Below are 16,011 nucleotides of genomic sequence, written 5' to 3' on the forward strand. Positions count from 1 at the left end.
TAAATGCATCCGAGGGTGGTTATCAATATAAAAATCATTTTTAAACATTGTGATAGAAAGTTCATATTCAATCCAAATGTGTGGTTTTTCAATCTCTATGTTTACTCTAAAGAGAATCTAGTACTAAGTGTCATAACCCCAAGTTGCAGTGTTATACCATCAAAAACACAACTTACTTTTCATAGTTTGTAGGGATTTGGCAGAAGATTTGTTAATACTTGGAAATCTTTCTTTTACTTCCGGGAAATAATTAAGTTTCCCTGGCTTGATACGGTGAAAACAGAATATCAAAACCCACACTCCAGGCTATCTTAAGAATTTACTGCATGAAAGCTATGGTGCTCTGTGTTAAAATAAATATAAGGCTTCCTTATTATCCCATTTGTATCAGACCTGACTATGCACTGCAATATAGTTTCAATACAATATGTTTGAAGTAAATTAAAAAATACAACTTAAAAATAAGTATATTTTTTGTTATCATTTAGTTATCAACAAAATCCCTCCTCTTTGTTTTTTTATTCGCTGAAAACTAAGAGGAAGTCATCAAAGAGGTCACGGTGTACTCTCATTGACTAATATAAGCCCTATATTCTTTACTGAAGTAACACTGTATTTTTCATTGAAGTAGTAAGATTTAAATAGATTGTATCAAGTATATCTTACATTAGCCTACAAGGTAAAAAGTTCTGATTGAGGGTTGAGGTCCCACTATAACAAAGCAATAAGTAGATCTCATAGGGAAGATCCTCAAAGTGCCTTTACAAGGAAGGCTCACAAAGAAACTGAGGGAGGAGAACAAGGGAAGGATACAAACTTGGGTATATTTTCTAAGTCAGCCAATCTTAGTTTTTGTTCATCAAAGCCTAAACAGAAAATCTGTGAATTTGGTACTTTTGTGTAATCAGAGTTCTAGACTGCAATTAGCACTGAAGTTAAGTCAAAACAAAATAGGGCATGCTACTGGAAGAAAGGAGGTTACTATTTTTAAGACTAGTGCTATGGCACTAGAAAGATTGTGTAAATTTTTTTTTGGGGGGGGGAAGGACAAATTCCTAAAAACCCAGCTAGTTTCTCTAAAAAAATAAGCCTGTAACATTAAGAGCCAGTGTTTATTTTCACATGTGATTGCCTATAAAATCCCCGATTCTCACTAATCAATTCTACTTCCTGAATGACATGTCCTTAATCAAATGTTTTATTTATAAACATACTATGATCTGTTACATTTCCTTCTACATCAGTTTTCTTGATAAGCAAGTTGAGCTAAACATTCAGTTTGTGAATTTTAGAATCATTTTTCATTTATATTTTATAAAATAAAAATTCTTAAATTGTATTTTTCAACTATATATATGTAGCAGTGACAATACAAAAAGTTTTGTGAGGTAAGCTCAAAACTACACAAAATATTATAAAAATTCAGAACACATTAAAATTATAAAGGGTCAGAAACTGATAGAAATACTTGCTAGTAAGCAGCATTCTTAGATGTATAGTTAAAACATTAATTTTCTAATTGTGAAGAAATAAATGAGCTTAAACCTTGGAGTCTCATGAACAGAAAACATGAGCAATACCTAAATGAAGTTGTCACTCTTGCAGCAATAATTAAGAATCGATCTTACACAATTTGATAATTTAAAAAGTTGTTTTTTTAACTCTAAAAAGAGTGGTATCTAGAAAGAGCTGAATATAAAATTTCAACAAAATATGAGCTTTATTCACCATAGATTCAAACTGGGGGAAAAAATATAGTCTTGTTCACAGAATTATATCTATGCCTGGCAAAATTACAAAGAAGCTACCTTACTCTATTTTCTTATTCTTTCTTATAAAACTTTTGAAGATAATTAAAGCATAGAAAGTACTCAAGTGACAACAGAATCGATAGGGCCTATTCCTTGTTGGTAAGAAAAGGTTCACGTCTGTATTTAGTAAAGAATATCAGGCCCACATTATAATGATTACAATGACACCATGCATTATTAAAAACACACATTAGAGATTTTCTTTGCTTTACATGGATAAAGTTATACAACAGAAGGGAAATAATTTCAAATTACATTTAATAATGTCTACTAAATTTTGCCTTTATAGCAAGAATATAGAAGTCAGTGATACAAAAAAGTGTATCTTTCTCATTAAAAGGTTCTGTAATACTACATATAATTTTAGTATTGTTTTTGCCACTGCCTTTAAAAAAAAAAGCCAGCTACTAATTCCACGTAAAAACCTTCCAGAATTATTCTGTTCTTTATTCAACAGTTTCCGTAATTCAGACATTTCATGAACATATCTATTAAGCACCAGGTGCTACGTTTAGTAATTAGCATACAAGGATGAATAAGACATAATCCCTAGCCTTAAGGAACTCAATGGCTTGAACATAACTGAAATAGTATAAGACTGTTTTTCATACCACAATGTATAAAACAAGTTAGTTAATATTTTAATATTATAAACTGGTACTGTCACATAAAGTACTCAGTAACAGATCCCAAATACCTAAAACAGTGTCTTGTACATAGTAGATATACAATAAATATCTGTTGAGTGAATTGATTACTCATTAAGAGAAGAAGAGGCACATCCATGGGACTGATTCCAAAGGGCTTCATCAGAATAGGAAGTTGTCCTGAACTTCCATTTAAACTTGCAAGGATGCTTCTTACTAGTTTCCTTTTGCCTTACATGTCACCAACCCTGAGTCCTAATTTTTTTTTTTTTTTTAATTACCACTTGGCCTTTTATTTCTCCTTGATTCCATTTAGGCCACATGTTGGATTTGATCACATAAAATTCTACCACCTCCAAGATCTTAAATTCTTAAATTTTACTCTAACCACGGTTTCCACATTTCCATTTCCTTATTTCTCAGCATGACCTTTGGTCTCTCTCAATCTTCTACCACTCCCTTGACCCTATCTATCTCCTTCCCTCTCAATCCCATCTCAGCATCTCTCCTTGTTAACCTTGAAAGAAAATTCTTACACTTGTATGTCTACTTCCTCCTCACTTCTCAGAATCTTTAATAGCTGTGCCAAGTCCAAGCCTTCTTTCCATTTTGCCTGTAAAGGAACTTAAGTTTTCCTAACCACTAGATTCCATTAATCTTTGCCCTTCTCATTTTTAACCTGTCTCTATAAATCTGGCATTGCTGATTACCTCTTCCTTATTAAAACCCATGTTTACCCTTAAGCTCTGGGTCATGGAACTATTTTGATGTTCTTCTTAACTATATTTTTCCATAATACTACTGTCCACTTTATTGGGTTTTCTTTTTTCTAAATGTAAGATTCTTAAAGATTTTGTCCAACTGTCTCTTTTTTCCTCTTTATGCTTTCTTCCTCAGTCATTTCATGGGCTTCCACTATTTTAACTATCACCTCTATGCACACGAATTCTAAACTAGGATTTTAGCTCCCTGAGAGCAAAACTGAATCTCATTCATCTCGGTAATCCCCAATACCTGGCATAATCTGAAATATAACAGGTGCTTAATGAATGTTTCCCACTGCTGTATTTTTGGTCACATTATTTCTTCTTCTTCAGACCCTCCATGCTTATATAACATGCTCTTTGACTTCTTTTGTCTTTTATAACCTTAACTATCCTTTCATAATCATCTCGAAAAAATATTGCCCAAGAAGTATTCCTGAATCTCCCAGACAGATATGTTTTGGACCTCCTTTGAACATTCATGATTATTCACAATCTTTCATCATACCATTACTAGGGTATAAGGTTATAAAGGAAAGAATCATTTCTTAATCATTTTTACTCTGTACAAAACACTGCATAAAGCAAACTGTTAGCAGTTGCAGGGATAATACTTCATAATACCTGCTGTGGATAACTCTAAAATGGTAGTTTTCAATTCTTTGTTTCTCTCTTCCTTTAAAAAGCTAGAATAACCAGGAGTCATTCTTTAAGTGATAAAAATATATCTCACTTTTTTTCTCTGTTCCAATTATAAAAAGCATTCACAATGTTACTAAAAGCTCTTTGGGTAATTAGAAGCTAATTTAATGACATCTATGTTGTGGCTTTAATCTTGTTATACAGCAGAGGGTGCTGTTTCGATTACACCCTTTGGTTTCATTGCCAGGACAATGCCCTTTGCCTTCTCCAACTGTCTTGAAACTTCAAGCTACTGTTCACAAGGGGATTTTTGATCACAGACTGGAGATGACTCAGTGAACTCTAAAACTACACTTAAAACAAAGCATATTCTGTATTAACAAAAGAGCAGAATATCTTCTTATAGGAAACACAAGACAACACAAGCCAAACCGGCTCTATTAGATTTATGACTACAAAAATAAAATTATTTGGATATTAGCATGCCCTACTTTTGGAGAAGTAACTTTTTTCTACATTAATATACCTAATATCAGAAGATCCTCCCAAATAAAAACCTGTTATGATTAAAACTTCAATTTTGCTCAAAGAACACATTTGCAAACTGATAAATTACATCATAAAATGAAAATAGTTTTAGAATACCATAATTATTCTTTTTTACAGATATTAACATTCAAGCATAGTTTCAATATTATAAATGCAACTTTTATTAGTTTCCATTTTAACTGACAGGTAACAATGTGCATGTACTGCATAATGAAAATATATGTCTGTAATGCCTAAATCCTCAACTTACGTTATAATAAGCTGACTACTTTTTAGCAGAGCTTTTCGGATTGTACTAGCCAATCTATACATAAGTGATTAAAAGCAGTTACACAAAATGCCAGTGTCTCAGTAGCAATGCACGGTAACTGCAAGTGTCTTTATTAATATTAATGAACTTCACGCAACAACACAATAAGGGTTTCCCCCCCAACAAGAACAAAATAATATAAATACTGTACTAATGTCTTGAACCTACACTACCAGTGGACAAATCTCCTATCAATCAGGAAAAGTCCAAATAGCAAATTAAAACAAAATGATTATAAGGAATAAGTATCCTAAAGCATCTAATGTTTTTTAAAAAATCAAGGAGACTGCTTACTATGATAGAATTCTACCTATGCTGCTTTTTGTGTGCTAAAAATGTCTTTACTTTTTCACTGCTACACAAACTTGTTGCAACATGTCTTCTAACTCTTATCTCTAGTTCTTTAAACTGTTAGCACATTTTACAGCATTGCAAAATCAGCCTCTAGTATACAACCTGCAAAGTATGGTTAATCATCAAAAATGGTAGCACATTCAAATACAGGTTACAAGAGTACTTTAACACTAGTAATAACTGAGTGTAATAAACAAAGTGAAATTACCATAAATTAAAGAAATGCTCAAATTATTGGCCCATATATTAAAATTCTTAAACATATTAATGTTTAAATATTCTGAAACTCACAATGCACAAATGCTACAAACTTGGACTTTGATTAAAGAACAAACAGAAAGAATTCTATAGCTAATGGTGACAAAATATTTCCCCCCAATAACCTTCATTTCATTCCTTTATTCTCATAACTTTTTTAGTAGTTAACCTTTACATTTTAACATTAAAAAAGCATGGTATGGAAATAAAGTCTTTCTTTTTATTTTTAAGTATTTGCTTTGAGATTGTTTTAGACTTACAAGAGTTGCAAAAATAGTACAGAGTTCCAACTTCCCCTATGTTAACATCTTATATGATAAAAAATAATTTTCAAAGCCAAGAAGTTAACCCTGATTATTTAACTAAAATAAAGAATTTATTCAGATCTCATTAGTTTTTCCACTAGTGTCATTTTCCTGTGCTGAGATCCAATCTAGGATCTCACATTGCATTTAGTTACTGTGTCTCCTTAATTTTCTCCAATTTGTGACAGTTCCTCAGTCTTATCTTTCATGACCTTGATACATTAAAGAGTACTAGTCAGGTAGTTTGTAGAATGTATCTCAACGTGGGTTTGTCTGATGCTTTCTCATGATTAGAAGAGGTTAAACATGATTGGGAAGAGTACCCAATGTGTCCTTCTCAGCACAAAATATCTGGGGTCTGTGATGCTGCTATGTGGTGCTGGTGATATTAACTTTGATCACTCGGTTAAGTTAGTATCTGCCAGGATTCAATATGAAGTTACTAATTTCCTTTCAAACGGTCTTTTCATTAGGAAAAAAAAATCATTAAAAGTCTAGGTAGCCTTGGGAACAAAATCTACTACTCTATATAACACTGAACATGGTGAACAAGATTTTGATTCAGTTCAGCCAATGATGTAACAATCTTCAGGCAAATGACTATTCTTCAAAGATAGGAGCAGCTGCTCTTTTGTAAAAAAGCATTTTTGTTAGATCTAATGAAAGAATTTAGAGTTCACAGATTAAAATACTAAAATTACACTATATTTTATATATATTTCTATATTCAAATATAGATGTACCTTATTTTTATAATGAAATATGAAAACTAACAGTGAAAACAATCTAATTCTAAAATCTTATTTTACTTACGTTTCAATAAAGAAGTCTTAGTTTTCCCATAATGAACAAAAATTACTAAAACCAACTTTGAAAAACACACATCTTTCACTGCTACATAAACTTGTTGCAACATGTCTTTAAACTCTTTTCTCTAGTTCTTTAAACTATCAGCATATTTTTACAGCACTGCAAAATCAGCCTCTAGTATACAACCTGCAAAGTACAGCTAATCATCAAAAATGGTAATGCATTAAAATGTGAATTAAAATAAAAGTCATATATTAATTTGCTGGGGCTGCCATAACAAAGTACCACAAACTGGGTGACTTAGAACAACAGAAATTTATTGGCTCAGTTCTGGAGGCTACAAAAGTCTGAAAGCAGGGTGTGGGCAAGGCCATGCTCCCTCTGAAGGTACTAAGGAAGGATCTGTTCCATTCTTCTCTCCTAACTTTTGGTAACCTCAGGCATTTTTCCTATGTCTTCACATGGGCTTCTTTCTGTACACATCTCTGTGTCTAAATTCCCCCATTTTAATAAGGATACCAGTCATTTTGGTTTAAAGCCCACCCTAATAACCTCATTTTAACTTGATTACCTCTTTTAAGGACCCAATTTCCAAATAGGTCACATTCTGAGGAACCAGGGATTAAGACTTCAACATATTTTTTTGGGAAGGAAGAAACAATTTTATCCATAACCCTAGGTTCATTTTTAAGATTACTTAATTGATTTGAAGGCATTACCTTTCTTTAGTAATTTACCTGTAAAATTCTAATTAAAACTCTGAAGTTCTACTCATGAAAGTTAGGTAAGGACTTCCCTAGTGGCGCAGTGGTTAAGAATCCGCCTGCCAATACAGAGGACACGGGTTCAAGCCCTGGTCCGGGAAGATCCCACATGCGGCGAAGCAACTAAGCCCGTGCACCACAACTACTGAGCCTGCACTCTAGAGCCTGTGAGCCACAACTACTGAACCTGCATGCCACAACTACAGAAGCCCACGCTCCTACAGCCCGTGGTCTGCAATGAGAGAAGCCACTGCCATGAGAAGCGCACGCACCGCAAGGAAGAGTAGCCCCCGCTCGCCACAACTAGAGAAAGCCCGCGCACAGCAACGAAGACCCAAAGAAGCCATAAATAAATTAATTAAATAAATAAATTAAAAAGTTAGGTAAAATATATTTCAAAAATACCTGGTGCCTTGTGATCAAACCCTTCATTAAATAAATCTACTGAAAGGGAAAAAAAGCTAGACAGTTGAACATTCCAGGGCCTTTAATTGTGACTTACAGATATCTAGAATATAGACAACTAAAAAACAATTATTGTTATATTAGTTCATACTATAATATAAATACTCAAAGAGACTAAAACTTTGGCTTTATATCCAAACCCTCAAGAATAAGCCTCTCTCATTCTCTTGACGATTCTCTATTGACTGTAAACGTAAGCTCCATCTTTTAAATAAGAAGTTCTAATTAATAACTTTGGATTTTCAGGGTTTATTTTTTCAGTGCCTCATCAGTAAGGTCTGATCTTTTAAGATTCTTTACCCTGTGGCTTATAATGCCCATCTCCAACTAAAATCTACACAGTTATTTGGTATTACCAGAGCAAAGCATAATACAGCCTAGAAAACTTATTAATTAGAGTAAATTTATCATTTAATTTGCAAGTCCTATTCCTGCAAGTTCACCTCTCCTTCCCTCCCTTTCTTCAACAATTGTTTCTTGAGCATATATTTTGTGCCAGGCACTGACTGGATACATATCAATAAAAAAACCGTATGGTCCCTGCCTTTTAAATGTAGAAGAAGGGACAAATAAGTAAAACAACACCAAATCTATAATTATAAACTGTGAAGAGTACTATGGAGGAAATTACTAGGTGCAAAAACAGGTAATAGTAGAGCAATTACCTAGACACTATGAACAGAGGAGACTTCTCTAATTAATGTCTCAGGACACTTAACCTGAGACAAAGCATGAAAATCAGCCTTATGCAGTTCCTCTAAGACAAAGAGAGAACATGGTTGAGACCCTGAGTTGGGCTTCGATCATGGAGGGTATATCAGTTAGGTTGAAAAGTACAAAACATCCAACTCAGAATGGCTAAGTGAAAGGTAAACGTGTTGATTCACATAACATAAAAGCATTGGGAAAAGGCACACTTCAGATAAAGAAGGTTGGCTGAAAGCTTACTGGGACTTAATTTCTCTTTCGTCTCTTGGCTCTACTTCCTCAGATAGGCCCTTCCTTTTAGGTTTGTGGGACAAAAGGGTATCCTCCCTCACCAGTCCCAGTAAAAATCCCAGAACAGAATCTCTTTGCCTTTGATTAGTCTCATGTGCCTTCCTTAACCAATCACTTAACCATCATTGTGTGGGAAATATGATGTTTGGATTGGCTAGATTGTGTCACATGTCACCCCTGGAGTCTCAGGTGAAAATTTTTTTAAAAAAGAAAGTGATTCATTTTGCGGGGGACAACTTCAGGTAATGGTGGAGTAGTAGTGAAGTGGTCACACAAATCATCCACAGAAAATAATTATAAAAATGTGATTTAAAACAACAACAAGGGACTTCCCTGGTGGTCCAGTGGTTAAGACTCCACGCCCCCAATGCAGGGGCCCCGGGGGTTCGATCCCTGGTCAGGGAACTAGATCCCACATGCTGCAACTAAGAGCCTGCACGCAGCAACTAAAAGATCCCGCATGCCACAAGTAAGACCTGGTGCAGCCAAATAAATAAATAAATATCAAAAAACAACAACAACAAAACTAAAGATACTGCAAAGCATCCAAAAGCAGAGAAAAGCCAGGGGAAAGTTTAATCTGGAAAAAATGGTAACAAGAAGGGGTGAGAAGTGTGACTTTGTGGCTTTCTGGTCTGATACTGCTGTCTAAACCTCACAGCTATAACTACAGAAAACAGTGGAAGATGAAACAGCAGGCTTATCAACTAAAGGTGCCAGAGGTCAGACTCCAGGGCTAAGAAAACATCAGGAAATCAGGAAATTTAAAGGGGAAATCTTGGCAGTGATCAAACCACAGAAAGAAGGAGACTCAAATTCAGAGATTAAACTTTCCAAGTGCCTAGCTAAAAGTACACTGTGCATGGGGCACCACAAAATAGCCAGGAGAGAACGTACAGAAAGACAGAGCTACACACAGCAGATCTGTTCAATTTGATGTATTCCTTAATTGAGTGCATACCTTCACCATGATTAGCTTAGACAGCAGAAAGCCTGAAGTGTCAGAGAACAGAGTCGAAAGCTGGCAGAGCAGCTGGAAATCAAGGGGTAATCTTAGGAGCAAGGAAACCACAAAGAGAAAGAGATGCATCTCTGCCACATAGTTGGCTGACCCAATAACTTTCACAGGCACAGAGGAGACCCACCGGGGGCCAGTCTGCAAAAGTGGCAGTGGGAAGCCAAAAAACAGAGCACATATCATTAGTATGTTTTTTGACCACAATAAAACTAAAATGCACATCAATTGAAACATTTAACATTTAAATGTTAAATTACTGACTTTTAAACAACCCATCAGTCAAAGAAGAATTCACAAAGGAAAATAGAAAATATTTTTACTAGAATGATAATGAAATGAAAACATATCAAAATTTGTGGGATGCAGCTATAGTTGTATTTAAAAGGGAAATTCATAGCATTAAATGCATATATAAGAAAAGGAGAAAGGTCTAACATAAACGATCTAAGTTTTCTCTTTAAGAAATTAGGAGAAAAGATGAGGAAATCCCACCCATGGAAAAACAGAAGGAAATAATAAAGGGCAGAAATCAATGAAACAGAAAACAGAATATCGGAAAAAAAAAAATCAATGAAACCAAAATCTAGTTTGTCGAAAAGATTAATAAAATTGATAAAAGCTCTAGTCACAAAGGAAAAAAGAGCACAAATTATTAATATCAATAATGAAAGAGAAGATATCATTACAAATCCTACAGACATTCAAAGGATAAGGTACTGTTTTTTTAATTAATTAATTAATTAATTAATATTTTGGCTGCGTTGGGTCTTCGCTGCTGCGTGTGGGCTTCTTCTAGTTGCGGCGAGCAGGAGCCACTCTTTGTTGTGGTGCGTGGGCTTCTCATTGCGGTGGCTTCTCTTGTTGCGGAGTATGGGCTCTAGGCGCGTGGGCTTCAGTAGTTGTGGCACGTGGGCTCAGTAGTGTGGCTCGCGGGTTCTAGAGTACAGGCTCAGTAGTTGTGGCGCACAGGCTTAGTTGCTCTGCGGCATGTGGGATCTTCCCGGACCAGGGCTCGAACCCATGTCCCCTGCATTGGCAGGTGGATTCTTAACCACTGCACCACCAGGGAAGTCCCAGGATAAGGTACTATTTGGAACAACTCTGTACCTGTAAATTCAACGACTTAGAGGAAATGGATAAACTCCTTGAAAGACATCACTAACAAAGCTCACTCACAAAGAAAAAGATAACCTGAATAGTTTTATACTTCTATTTTAAAAGTTGAACTCCTGGGAATTCCCTGGTGGTCCAGTGGTTAGGACTCCATGCTCTCACTGCCGAGGGCCCGGGTTCAATCCCTGGATGGGGAACTAAAAAAATCCCACTAGCCACACGGCGCGGCCAAAAAAAAAGTTGAACTCCTGATTTATTATCTTCAACAACAACATTAAAACAAACAAACAAAAAACCAACAATCTTCCGAGCCCATATGACTTCAGAGTGGATTCTACCGAACTTTTAGAGAAGAAATATTATCAATTTGATGCAAACTCTTCCCTAAAAAACGTTTTTAAGAAGGAAGGACTGGTTTTAAGAAGGAAGAATTGTGTCAATTCTTCCGAGAGGTTGAGTGAGTTGAGGACAGAAAAGTGACACTGGTGTGGACTGAGATATACATAAAAGACGAGGAAAAGGAGAAAGCACATACAACTATGTATTTTGAGAAGTTTGGTTATAAAGTGAGGCAGAAAACAGAGTAATTGCCAGAAGAGTGTTTGGGGTGAAAGAGGGAAGGGTTTTTGGTATGTATTATTTTTTAAGATGGGAGATACTATGAGCATGCTTTTATACTAATGGACATGATCCAATAAACACAGAAAAATTAATGATACTGTATAGGAGGAATGGAGTCCTTGAAAAGTTTTTTGCAATCTTTAAAAAGAATTGATAGGTATTTGCTTTTGTGACAGTTAAGAGCCATATCGTCTTGAGTTAAGCATTTATTTTATTTGGTTTAACTTATATTATTACATAGAATAGTATATCAAAAGAGATTTGTAGTAAGTACATGAGCTACTAGATGCACTAATGAAATACTATTTTTTTCAGAAGAAAAGAACCATTGAAGTTGGAATAAAGCTCATGTATAGGTATCAGAAATTTATTATAATACAAAGGTGGGGAGATATGGCAGGGGGGCTATCACCAGATGAGCTGAAATGGATAGATAATTGGCTCATAATTTAACATGTGCCCCAACCTCTTTTTAGTGTACCTTTCTGTGATGCAGAAGCTGAGCAGCTAAAAAGTATATTTACCAGTCTCTCTTGCAGCCAGGATTCTGGATATAATTTAGATTCTGCCAATCAGACGTATTTGGCACTGAGTTAAGCTGGCAGATTGGCAGTACATGAGGTATCCTTTTTGCTGGTGCAGATCTAGCAGGCAGCACAGAACAGCCCTGGAGCCTGTTATGTCAGTGGTTCTTGATCACTGGATTGCAGCTGAGGTGGTATGATCCATGGAGCCATCAGTTAGAACAATGGTGTCCTGACTGAACTAGAGGTAATTTCCTTAAGCAGGTCAATTCAACAGTAATGCTCTGAAATCACTCATAGGGGTCAGGGGTCAGCTCCTCAATAATTTTATAAGTATCTGATTCCTTGTATTAAATCTTTCTGCTTAAAATAGCATCAGTGGTTTACGTTATCTCTAGCTGAACTCACTGATACATCAAACAACAATCTCAACTGGTGATAGTTCCAAAACCAAAAAGGCAATTCAGTCTATCACAACTGGCCTGGTATCTGATAACCATATACTTTTCAAAGTAATATTAAATGAGAGATAAGTGAAATCTCAAAAATATATATGCATAACCTTGGAGGTAGAGGACAATTTCTTAGACAAAAAGCATAGCCATAAATAAAAATATTGATAAATCTGCCGACATTAAAATTGGAAGTTCTTTTCATCAAAAGACAATGTAGAATAAAAAAAGACACACCATGTGGGAAAAGCTATCTCCCACAAAGATAACTGAAAGAAGGACCAGCATCCAAAATATAAAAAGAACTCACAAATCTATAAGAAAAAGATACACAACCCAATAAAAATATGCACCAAAGCCCTAAACAATCACTTCAAAAGAGAGGAAACCCAAAAAGCTATAAACTTATTAAAAGGCACCTTAATGAACACTACTTCATATTCATCGACAAAAATCAAGAAGTCTGGCAATGACAAGTGTCAACATGAATGATAAGCATCAGGAATTATAATACACAGCTGATGAGAAAATAAATAGGTACTACTGGTAAAGTTGAAGACATGTTCAAAAACTTATGCATATGCATTAGGATTCATGTATAATGATGGTCATAACATTGTAATTGGCAAACGTTGGAAACAACTCTAATATTTACCAAGAGTATTTACATGGATGTATAGTCCATTCAAATGCAACATGCAAAAAGATAAATGACCCTTTTACACTTTAAAATGTATTCTTCCTCCACATTTCTCATTACATCACCCTTCTCCCAGTTATCCAAGTCCTGTCAGGGCTTCTCTCTCAATCTCTCTCTCAACATCACTTTGCCCAAATCCAGTCATTATATCCCATAAGAGTCTACTCCCAAAATATCTCTGGAACCTTGTTTCTTTCTCCATCTCCAATAACTCCTTAATTTTGGCCTTATCATTTCTCACCCAGATAAATTTAAGTACCTCCTAATGGTCTTCTTTGCCTCTAGTCCCATCCTCATTGCAAACTGATGCTCTACATGCTGCTAGAGCTACCATTTTCAAAGCATTAAAATCCTTCCACTTGATCAAGTACGAATAAAAATAAAGGTTACAATTTGCTAGGCACCTATTTCTATGTCAAGCATTATCTCATTTATCGTTATAAAATGAGTATCATATTTATTTTATAGATGAGGTAACCGAAGTTCAGAAAGGGGTAATGTACCCAAATTCACATAGTTAATAAGTGGACAAGCCAAGATTCAATTTCAGGGCCTTTCAATTGCAAAGTCCTTGCTTTTAATCAATACATCATTCTGTCTAAACTCTTAAACATGGTGCATGAAGTTCTAAATGATCTGACTTTAACCTACTCCCCAGCTTGATCTCCTGTCCCTTTGTTCCATTTAGCCATAGCAGATACTGGCTATCCATTCTCTCCTTATTCCTTACTAATAAGCTCTATTTTCTTCAGGATGGCAATATGCTCAGCTAAAAACTAATTTTCCTGGCCTTCCTTGAAGCTGAGATTACCATTCATATAGTTCCGACAAAAGAGATACTAAGTGGAAATCTCTGGATGGGGTTTCTGGGAAAGCTCTTTAAAAGGGGTCAAAGTAAGCTGGCATACAACTTTTGCCCTCTTCTACTCCACCTTCTTCCTTCCTGGAAAACAGGGCTGTAGGTGGATCAGCCTTCTAAAAGCCATGAGATAAGACACGTGAGCATGAAAGTCCCATACCTCAGAAGACAGGATATAAAATTAGGAGCCCAGGTCTGTGATGGCATCACCTACCTCAGAACTGCGGATCTATGGACTGGTACGTGTATTTGCCATGTGTTCCTATTCATAGTTAATAATTGTCGTAACTGACACATACCCTAAGTTGAGGCCTGACTGATCAACTTGCGATTTCCTCAATCTACCATGATTTGGCACAGTTCTACAGAGGTAGGCCTGCAATTAAGATACATGTGTAATTCAGTCTCTAACTTTAAAAGAAAAGTAGGCATACCCCAGCTTTAATGAGAGAAGTTTTAAACACTTTCTCTGTTTTCTACATTCAGCATTTTACAAGTTTTGTTTGAAGGGTTCTACCTCAAAAATGGATTGAAAACCACTGGTCTATGGCACAGTTTAACTATCAATGAAATTTCTCAAAGTTCTATGCTTTGTTTGTATTAGGTCAAATGACCACAAATCTCGAACAAATCCACTCTGTAAAGTTTAATTTTGGAACTATGCTGAAATACTATTCTTTCAGCTTTCACTCAGAGATAATATGTGAAATAGTGTCTGAATACTTATGAAATTGTCATATAGGATATTGTGTATCATGTGGCCTTTTATACAAAGGTTCTGGTGGTATATTCCCCAAACCACTCAGAGCCAGGAAAAAGTTCATTTTTCTCTGAGGAACTGATGTTCACTAGCACTAGTATGTGAGCCACGTAGCCCACTATGTTTTCTTTTTATTCTTAACAGCTAATTAGTTAAGTTTTTTGTTCAATATCTGTGGCTTTCCTTGGCTAACACTTTTATACTTTTTAGAGCCTATCTTTTAATATTTTAGTTAATTGTTTTGTTTATTGTGCCAACATATTTATTGAAAGCTGTCCAAAATTATTGTTTAGAAGTAGGCAAGTTATTTTTTAAAAATCATACTTTAAAGGGAAAAGAAATATAACTCTTCTAAGACCGACAAGACCCACTATATGCAGAGAGCCTTAGATTAATCAATCTTTATTGCAGTGTTATTTTCTATCCAAGTCACTGTAATAAAATTAAAGGTGTGTTGTGAGAGACAGTCCTCCAAGGTCCCTGCATGTTGTTGCTGGGTATGCCAAGAATGCAAGGTCTTGACCACTCTTTAAAACTGGGCCATTTCTCAGGATTGCAGTGAGCAACCTTGATGGATGAGGTGACATTTCCTTCCAGAACAAAGAGCGGCTTTGCTTTCATTTACTATAAAAGCAGCGGGTTGCCTAAGCTGTGACACAACCCCACTATATGTATAAGATCCAACTGGGCCCCTCCGTGTTGCCCCTGTGGGACTTGGGAGACATGGGGAGCCAATGCCAACATGATGTTTATGCTACTTGCTATGCTATAGTAATAAAATCTCTGACCTAGGAGTCTCACGTCTTCTACCAGCATCATAATAGTAACAGTAGGTATGTATACTCCCAGACCCTGACAAGGTGTTGATTCAAAAGAAATTAGTTGATCATTCAAAGTTTGAAAGTAGGCTTGAATTAAATCCTTTGTAACTCAGAGGAATTCCTACAGAAATATCATTAATGAAGATGACAGAGAAAGGCCAATTAAAATAACTGTTTAAAACAAAAGAATGTTCTCAAAGGGACCATTAAAGAACTGGTGAGGTTTTGACATTTTACAGATGAAAATTCTTTTTTGTTGTTTCTATACATCAAAAACATTGAGGAGATTCAAATTGTTTAAAATAAAGAGGCTAGGCCCATTATCACTCTATAATTTTACTTTTAAAAGGAGAAAATTACAGACAACGACTAGGCCAAAAACAATGAATCAAATAAGAGAAGACAGGAAAATATGATAAACTGAATTATGCAGGACAACTGAGCATTCTCCATGCACTGTAAGGC

At 35.5% G+C, this 16,011-nt stretch overlaps 1 protein-coding gene across 17 annotated transcripts in view; it reads right to left on the minus strand.

Moving 5' to 3' along the window:
• Window positions 1–16,011, minus strand: part of BAZ2B (bromodomain adjacent to zinc finger domain 2B) — a 390,549-nt gene that overhangs the window by 109,529 nt on the left and 265,009 nt on the right. The window lies entirely within an intron of this gene.

The sequence above is a fragment of the Eubalaena glacialis genome, chromosome 1, assembly GCF_028564815.1.
Source record: "Eubalaena glacialis isolate mEubGla1 chromosome 1, mEubGla1.1.hap2.+ XY, whole genome shotgun sequence".
Lineage (NCBI taxonomy): Eukaryota > Metazoa > Chordata > Mammalia > Artiodactyla > Balaenidae > Eubalaena > Eubalaena glacialis.